We start from the raw sequence: 8,193 nt of genomic DNA on the forward strand, positions 1-8,193 counted from the left end.
AGTGCAAAGCAGCTCCATTAAATCAGGAGATGTGAGACTTCCACAGCATGGATCACCATCTGCTGTGTTGATTCATAGCTGAATGTCAGAATGAACTGAGCTAGAAAAGCTGCTTTGAGCTGCAACATTACGGTCTGACAATCCAACACCATCACAGTTTTCATCTGGTTGTTTTGCTCCAACATGCTGTGAAGTTCAGTTTTCACTTGAATCAATCCAGAGATTCTATTTCCAACCAAGTCTGGAATAAAAATTACAATGTTATGAGGTTATTAATGCAACTAAATCCTTTCAGATGGAAGGATTTACCTTCATTTACCTTTATTTACCTTCATAGCAACATTTAATAAACCTAAAGCTTCCCTGTTGGCTCATTGGTGGAGTTTGTTACTGAGCATCTGAACCTTAAATCCAGTGAGACGACCATCTTCAGTCCAGGCCAGTCAGAGAACTTCAAGACCTTCCATCAGCTGGACCAGATGTGGCATCATCTCCCTCTGAACATCTGGATGACAGGAGAAAAGACAGAAATCAAACACAGATCACAGAAATACAATTTATTCACTTTCATCATTTTATAAAAGTAGCATGAACTTTATTAAAACTTGACAACATCAGTCATGAAAGTAAATGTTTTTATCTCGTGTTGAAGCTAAATTTAAAGTCAATTTTAATGACAGTTTATCCTGAGAGGAGTGAGAATGGAGCTTTTCTTTCCTTTTTAGAATATTCCCTCAAAATATTTTGTTTATTATTGGCTTTAGAAGCATTTTTCTTTACTTATTTATTTTTAGATACCTCAGACTGATACACTTTGCTGGTTTGCAGATAATTTCATGTACAATGACAATAAAGATCTTCTACTATAACATATTTTGCTAAAACAAGAACTGAAACCTTCTCAACCATCTCTCAGTCTGTAAAATTCCAACTGCAACCAAGAATTATCTGATGTAGTTATTATTCTAATCTTTACTGAACCAGCCCTGGAATTAATAAAAATCTGTATATGGATACGATTTTCTCTGATGGAACCACTAAAACTGCATACAACAAAGTAAATCTCTTCTGCACTGCACACATACTACACTTTTGTATAACTCTGGATGTCAGAGTAAAGGCAGACAGATCCACTAATCAGCCACAACATTCTGACCACTGACAGCTGAAGAGAACAACATCCATCATCTTGTTCTAATGCAACGTTCTGCTGGGAAACCTTGACGTTCATGTGGATGTTTGACATGTACCACCACCTAAACACTGCAGGACAAACAACCCCCTAGTCTCCATGGCAACAGCAGTCCTTGATGCCAGCTGCCACCCTCAGCAGGACAAACTAAAACTACTCAGGAGTGGTCCGAGGAACACGACAGAGCTCAGCTGTTCACCTGGGTTCCACACTCCCCACATCCAGATCTGATGGAGCATCTGTGGGATGGTCCAGGATCAACCTGGTCTAGGTAGGACCCACCCTGCAACCCACAGGATCCACAGGATCCCCAGAGGTTCTGATGAACCACTGGGTCAGAGGAGTTTTAGCAGCATAAAGGGACCAACACAGTATTAGTCAGGTGGTCAGAATGTTCTACTGTTATATTGTCATGCTGATTATATGATCAGTAAATGTTACCATCAATTATAACGTCCACATTGATCAGGAAAAAAACTAACTATCAGTTCATTCAGAAACTGTGGGGTTAAACCTAAAAACACAGACCTCAACAGCAGTTTGTTTCAAAGCAGAACACCAGCTGGTTTTCACTAAAGAAGCTTTAAGAGCAACAATTAAATGACAGTTTTGTTCTCATTAAGTTCAGAGTCAGAGTCTGCCAAAATAATGTACACACATCAGGAAAAGAAAAACTTTTATAAATATTTCATTTGTATAAGTACTTCCATACATATAGATTCCTCTTTCTAAGTTTGATCAAATCACGATAACTCTGTGTCCTGTTGTACGATGTTTTCCCAACAGATGGCGCTACCCTCATGAATGGAGCATCAACAAGTGACGTCTACAACACAACAGAAATGTCTGGAAGCCAGTGGCCACCACTTTAAGCACCTCTTGTAATTGTAGAGGCCAAAGATAACTTTTATTAATCTCCTGATGTCTGAATAAATTTGGTATTGAAATATTTATGCTAGTTTTTCTTTTCCTGATGTGTGTAAACATTATTTTGGCTGACTCTGTATAATGGGTTTCTGACAGGTCACCAGGCAACATCTTTTTATAATAATGACAAACATACCTGCATTCTACAGGAGTGATTTTCCTCATGTGCAGGTAAAGATGTGGGAGGAGCTTAGAGATGACAGGAGCAGGAGTCATCCTCACTAATTCAGCTTCCACCTAGAAACAGAAAGACCACAAACAAACACACTGATAGACTCTCAAACGTTCAATCTCACAGCCTCAGAATATCTGTTTAGGAAGTGTTGTGTTTCTAAATTCTGCTGAAAGCACTGACAAACATTCTCTTACAAGGTTGTGTAAAAAGCAGCCTGTCCTCTGAGCTACTAAGAAATCTTCCTAAACAAAGTTTCTACGTGTAAATCAGCTCAACAAAAACTAAAGCCTCAGTCAGAGATAACAGGTATCACAAATTATAAACAACTTTCTTTGTTAACTCAGACTTTCTGCTTCAACCTCACATAAAAAGGGGAGTTTAACTCGTCAGGTGACTGAAAATGAACGGCTTGTGCAGTTCTAGATCCAAAAGTAGGATGTTTCAACTCATGTTTTACTACAAATACATGCAATAATAAATAAACACAATGGCTGGTTGTTAGTTTATTCACTATTAATGTCACTTTATATACTGGATTGAACTTGAGCAGTGGAAGAGAGAAGGAATTTAATGAAATTATGGAGATTCAGAGAGGTGATGTTGTGCAATGTTTTGTTCAGAACGGTTTAATTCAAACCAGCTGAATGTTAAACTTCAGTGCAGCTCAACGGGTTTCAGTTAACCTTAAAGTAAAATAACTTTTTTAAAAGCTAAAATACACAGCAGAGAAATACAGATTGAGAAGTTCCTTCTAATAATGAGGACAGCTGCCACAGCAACTAACACAGGTGTTCAGCGCTAAGTTAGCCACCTGTGTTAATTAGTCCGCTAGCTAACTTAGCCGCTTAGCTGCTAACTTAGCCGCTTAGCTAGCTAACGTGTCTGGACCAACTGCTCAAACACGACAAAACACAACTCTTCACAAGTCGCTGACTTAACGTACAACAAAATAACGCTACAGATTAGAAGTATTTATCTTCTTACCGTGTTTTACTCCAAAAACAAGGTCAACAGCAGTCAGAGATGCTCTCTGGCTCTCAGTCAGTCTGACCAGTCACTGCTCTCTGGCTCCGCCCTCTGAGAATCTTGTTGTCGTTTGGCTCCACCCTTGCTGATGACCACTTCCGGTCTCAGAAAATGAAAAAACAGACCTTTTTTCGTTTCTGTCTCTTACTGATTTTACTTTCTTGTTATTCTAAATATAAAACGAAAATCAAAGCATTTAAAAAAATCGTATATCCCTTTTTGATCACGAAAAGGAAAAACGCCTTGTATTTCAATTTGAATTTTTGTATTTTAAAACGAAAATCAAATAACCACTCGTTTTTTGTTTTTCAATACCCGTTTCAGAACGGAAAATCCAATTACCAGATCCGTGCACGGACCCTTAAGATAGAACATTTAAAATTTCACACAGTCAATTAGTTTGCCAATTTTGTGGATGAAAAGGATCTTTCATGAGCATTTAAAGATGTCTTTTTTTTTACCACCAAAGTTCAGCTCCACCATCTAAACATCAAGATCTCTTATATAAGGCTAAAGTGAAATAAACTTATGTCAAGGAAAGATTTCTTATTTCTACAAGCCTTCAGCAGCTCCTTCGCCTTCATTAGGATTCTGCAAGCATGGTCATCGGGCCAACAGATCACGTTATCGAATAAAAAAAACAGGCAATCAAAGTCACATTCATTGCTCCATTGTTTTACATTTTAATCATTTGCAAGACTTAATTACAGGATTGAAATGTAACTAACAAACAAGCAAATTAATTTTCACCTTAACCTTTGAAAGCCAAGCAGGCCAGATACAGGCTTTATCCCATCTGATCGATTATGATCTCTCGGCTCCAGTGGAATGGATTCACATGCAAATTCAGCCGGATCAATCTGCATTCGTGTGAAATCGATGCAACAGCTTTTCCATACCTTCCGGGGACTACTGTATGATTAGGAGATGAGAAGATAATGACTGGAGGACTAACACGCGATCAGAGCAGATTATATTAAATCAAAACAAACTTATAACCAGTTTTATGGAAGGAACAGAAACTACAGCAGGGTGTGAAGGAGAAGCAAGATGAATGTAATTCCCACGTTTAGCTTTTCAAATTCCAAAATAGTGGAGCTTTAAAAGCCACGATGGAAACGTTTTTCTCCCTCATCCCCATGCCTGTTCTCACTGCCTTTGATTCCCGCTGAGCAGGGTGGAGATGTGAGAGAGGTGGCAGTGTAGGCTGCGTCTCTTGACAACTGGGCGTCACTTGTATTCTGATGTTGTACCATTTAAACAGCAAGGGATGTGTGCAATATGAAAACGGAGCTCTGTAAGGGGAGAGTGGATGGGGTTTTTCAAAGAATAGAAAGGTGAACAAGTTGTCAGCTTTATCTTTGGGGGAGATGATTTAAATGGAATCAGAGATGAAGGTGTGAGGAGACTGTTTGCTTATTTTCCATGTAAAAAAAAATACAACCTGTCATTTTTACCTTTAGGTTACTTTTAGGAGTCCACTTGAAATTTGTTTGAAGGACTTCATTCCATCCTCCATTCTGCACCTGCATACTATTGTCCTTGTAATGCAGTCACCATGTGGACACAAATTTTGATCTGTACATGGACATCTGCGAAAGAAGCCGTCACAGATGTACAAAGTACAACACTGACCTTAGAGATGCTGGTAGGCAGACTTTTTTAACCCCTGCTTCCTGTCTTTATACTAGGCCACACCAAATGCTTTCAAGAAAATCACTGTGTTTCTGTAATCGAGACCGCACTGGTTAATTACACTCTGGAAATGAGACTAGCATTTTTGAATAAAAGACTAAACTTGACTGAATCTCATACATTCTCTTGTTACCTGTTTGGTTCCATCTCTATAAATGTTATGTACACTACCGTTCAAAAGTTGAACAGACATTTTCTTGCTTTCCATGCAAACTCCCACTTTTATCCATGTGCTAACATAACTGCACAAGGGTTTTCTAACCATCAATGAGCCTTTCAACAGCATTAGCTAACACAATGTAGCATTAGAACACAGGAGTGATGGTTGCTGGAAATGTTCCTCTGTACCCCTATGGAGATATTCCATGAAACATTTCCAGCTACAATAGTCATTTACCACATTAACAATGTCTACACTGGATTTATGATTAAATTAATGTTATCTTCATGGTTGTGTTTTTGGAGATTATTATTCTGCAGTTTTCAAAATCAGGGCCTTCGATCCATCTGATGAACTCACTTCCCTTTTAGCTTTGTTTTGGTCTCAACCAACTCCTAAATAAAACATCTGGTTTCTAAATATTCCATTAAATATTTAAAACTAAGATGCCTTTGTACTACATCTGGAAACAGCACTGATGACAGTCAAAGCTGTAGGACAAATAAGCAACATACAAGTAGAAATACACTAAAACGCTGCATACAACTTAGAGAAACTGCAGTCTATTGATCATTCTCTGTGGTTTTGTCACTAAAAGCAAGACCTTCCACATCCTGCATTGTTATTTGATCCATTGTTGATATAAAAATACAGAATATCGCAGCTTTAAGTACATTTTCCTGATACTTATTCACTGTTAATGTTAGTCTCCTTTCAGAGCAACACAAACTACTTCAGCAGGGGAATTTAAACATCTTGACTTTACAAGAATTCACAGTATAGTTGGTGTGTCATTGTAAAATGTGAACTTTTGTTCGTGGTGAGAAACTCACATCCGTCGCCTCAGCTGGCAATGAAACTGAGGTGAGCGGAAAAAAAGTCACTTTTTCAAATTCCACTGAACCATTTCAATGTCACACTTCTCTGCTGTGTCCTCCACGTCATACATGGAGGGAAAATAAAGCCTACATCTTCCACTCTCCTCTTATAGAGCACATCATTTGCATTTATTGTTCTCCATTCACATATTCAGTAGGAGCACATATATGTATATGTGTGTGTATATACAGCACCTGTATATGTTTTTGTAGGACGCTATATGCACTTCTTTGTCCTGTCTTTGAACAACTTTTCCCCCAGCTGATATAATATGCTGGGAGGGTGGTGGGCTACGTTAAGCGCCATTGTGTTGCCTTGGCCGTGGACTGCAGGAAGTTGTGCTTGGCACGAGGCCCAGAAGCAAGGTGAGGACAAACACGTCCAACAAACACTCGCCGACATCCACAAATCTACGGACGCGTATCCTCCACATAGTACACACAGGGAGTCTGTGTGTTAGTGGGGATGAGTGTTGTGGACGCATGCGAGCACGTGTTTGAGTGTGTGCACACATGTATGAGCAGGTCCACCTTTCATCTGCACTGAGATTTGGAAAGGCTTCACTTTGCACAGGCTCCTTAATTCTCCCTTAATTCATTTGTGCTCCAGATTCACTTGGCTGCCAGGATAACCTGGGAATGATAATGAAGTGGAGGGGGAAAGAAAAAGACAGAATGAGGCAGAGAGACAGAGAGAGATTGAGGGACATGAAAACATCACAGCGCATAGCTCCTTCTTCTATCTCCCCTTTGAATGTGTTCAGAATGGATTTAGGGCTTTTCACTGAGTCTTTTAAGAGAAGATGGATCTTATTAGTGCTGATTGCTAGTCATAGGACGTTTTCTGCCTCAGGAGCCCACCTTACTTAACCCTTTCACAGATGTAGAGGGACTGTAGCTTCACCAGGGCTGAGGTGTGATTGGGATTTTCAGAAATGAATTTTATATTTGCTCCGTGTATCAAATCTGAAACCTTTTCAAATGCTGTATCCAATCTGCTGCATTTAGGCTGAACCCTGGTACCAAACAAGAATGTTAGCAGTGGACAATTCTGCAAAACCCCAGATGTAAATGATTTTATACTCACTTTCTACCATATTATTCAGATTTCGTGGAGCTCTCTCTTTTACCACCATTCATGTGTTTGCATCTCTGAATAATACAACTTACTATTGCAGCTGGTGTGCTCAAGCTGCAGATCCATGATGGTCTATGAAGTGGGGACTTCATAGATCTGAAACAAGAAGCAATTATTTTCATAGGGGGAAAAAACTCAAATGTGAAATTTAAAGCGCAGAGATGAGTTTTTAGGGGGTTTAATTAAGGATTGCAGAGGGACTTTGAAGCTGCACTTCTTGGAGTATATAATTAAACCTATTAGGTGTAGTGAAAGACACTGATCATCACGCTACTATAGCGTGTTGTGCTTGGAAACCTTGGGATCAGGCATCCATGTGAATATTATGTTGACTTATATCATGTATATTACGTTTACATTGTTGCACGCCAAACACATGCCTAATGGCAATGTCACTTCAGTAGCCCTCCTCAGCTCTGCCATACAGCAAAAATTGCTCAGAAATGACTCAGAAACATGCCAAACACCCACCGATCAGGCCTCCAAACTCCAGGGATCCCAGTCCAGTTGAGCATACTACAACCTATAGTCCTCTGGATGCCAGACAGAACAGGATACCCCCAGAAGTAGCATTACTGAAAAACAGACCAACAGATTTGGATGAAATTTTCAGGGAAGGTCAGAAATGACACAAGGACCAAGTGATTAGATTTTGGCAGTGATGCGGCTTAAAGTCTGGATCCACGGATTAGTTAAAGATTTCTGTATCATTGCCAGATAGCAGCACAGCGTCACTGTAACCATGACAACAAGGAAACAGAACGTCAGCTGCCTGCTGATGATCATATGATTGTGATCCTACTACAAACCCACCGCTGAGGACCGAGTGCTTTTCTTGTTTCACTTGTGCTCTTAAATTATTTTGTTTTTCATTCTGTTCAGAATCTAAATCACTCAGAGACATAATCCAGTCTATTTCAGTGTTATCAGTCTGTTTTAATCCCACTGATTTAGTCTTAAATGGCCAACCATCTTTAAGATGAATGTCCCGTGTAACAGCAA

The 8,193-nt window shown here is 39.4% G+C and overlaps 1 long non-coding RNA gene across 1 annotated transcript; it reads right to left on the bottom strand.

The window, feature by feature from the left end:
* Positions 1 to 324: 324 nt before the first annotated feature.
* On the bottom strand, positions 325 to 7,980 carry LOC118471224 (uncharacterized). The gene is made up of 5 exons (XR_004848479.2): positions 7,663 to 7,980; positions 7,224 to 7,287; positions 3,279 to 6,686; positions 2,256 to 2,356; positions 325 to 505 (listed from the first exon to the last, which is right to left on the bottom strand). It is a non-coding gene; the product is annotated as an uncharacterized LOC118471224 (long non-coding RNA).
* Between the last annotated feature and the right edge of the window lie 213 nt (positions 7,981 to 8,193).

Source organism: Amphiprion ocellaris, chromosome 24, assembly GCF_022539595.1.
Source record: "Amphiprion ocellaris isolate individual 3 ecotype Okinawa chromosome 24, ASM2253959v1, whole genome shotgun sequence".
NCBI classification, from domain to species: Eukaryota; Metazoa; Chordata; class Actinopteri; family Pomacentridae; genus Amphiprion; species Amphiprion ocellaris.